We start from the raw sequence: 1,602 nt of genomic DNA, 5'->3' as shown, positions 1-1,602 counted from the left end.
CTTAAAGTGGTCAAGATTTACACGCCGACTTGCATGCACTTACATGTGGTTGAAGGCTAGTAATATGCTGATTGGCCAGATATTGGCTGATGTGTGGGTAAATCAGTTCAAAGGCAGCGAACAGCAGCCTTAAGAAAGTCACAAGCACCCACAGCAGTACGCTGGATGACTGAGCTACCTCCTCAGCTGCGTAGAAGAAACACTTGATCCACCAGAGAGGATCCAGGGGTGGATCCAGAATTTTTCTGAGGAGGGGGTTCAGCCATGGACAGCATGCTAGACACGCAATCTAGGGTCAACTAAACACTATGTGAAGACAGAAATTGAGGACGGGGTCAGGACATACGGGCCCCCCTCTAGATCTGCACCTGAGATCTTGTTCACCAGTGCGCTTGCGGGACGCCCCGTTCGACAGTACTTTCGACCGACGGCGTCAAAATGGCGGCTTCCGCTTCTACAAAGGGGCCACCCCTACACAAAGGGGGATCCTATTCAGGCATCATAAATACCATGCAAGACTACATACTGGGTGGTGCAAGATGCCACCGTTTGGAACTGCTAAAGGTGCAGTATCAGTGCACCTGTCTGCCTTTGAACCAGGAGATTTCTTGCTAGCAGATGGGATTTCTGGGACGGTATGCACGGAGGTTCGTTCTGGAGAGCTGTTCCCAGTCATGACGTTATGCCGTGTGACGATTTTGAAGTTAATATATCTGATCAATGTGAACTAGCGTTAATTTTTCGATTTTTTATTTTTTTTTTGTTCATTGCGCTCTTACGCAGTGAAGCACGACATATGCTCACTGATGATAATCTGCACTCAAAGTCTTGCTCGAATTAGTCCTAACGTTGTCCGGAAAGTGAGCACGGCTTCGCCCAAACACTAGTAACGACCGCCGAGACTGGGAGGCGACGCGGGTTCGAATGGATCTTTTTCACCACGGCTTATGCGCATGCGCGTGACCTTGAGGCGCAGGAGAGGGTTATCTCAGTCTTCATTAGATGGCGCAGTGCGGGGACGACAGAAGTGAGGACCAGTGGGGAGGCCGTACGAACGGCGCGAGCTCGTCGGTCCCACTCTGGACTGGTTCCTTTGTGCCACCCACGTGGATTTGTTTTGACGCGTTCCGAGCGTGGTTCGCCGGAGAGCCGCTAGGATACGATGTGTACGTGAAAAAAAGTCAATTGCAGCACAGGCAGTGCAGTCTGAGGTTTTCCTTGTGTTTTCCGGCTTTTCAGACGAATGTTGGCATAGGTCCCTCCTGAAGTCTGCCCAGGACGCCCACTAACCCCCTCCCCCCTGTTCCCCAATCCTTTCTGCCGTCCTCTTCCTCTGTTCATGTCTATGCCGCTCATGGCCGCAGCAGGCGCCCACAGCTCCCCATAGAGCCCATAGTTTGAGATAATTCAGGCAACACTGGACATACGACCAATGAAAATGCGTCGTGATACCTAGCAGCCAACCAATCAGCAACCTCTCAGTTTGGCTCGGCTTTCGGCCGGCCCTGGCTGCCATTGACTTCTACAGGTTTTCATACCTGGCGCCCGTTATTCCACAATAACTAAGACATTTTTGATAGGCGAAATAGATATTTATTGATG

This window comes from Ornithodoros turicata, chromosome 3, assembly GCF_037126465.1.
Source record: "Ornithodoros turicata isolate Travis chromosome 3, ASM3712646v1, whole genome shotgun sequence".
NCBI classification, from domain to species: domain Eukaryota; kingdom Metazoa; phylum Arthropoda; class Arachnida; order Ixodida; family Argasidae; genus Ornithodoros; species Ornithodoros turicata.
This window is presented reverse-complemented; position numbering follows the sequence as displayed.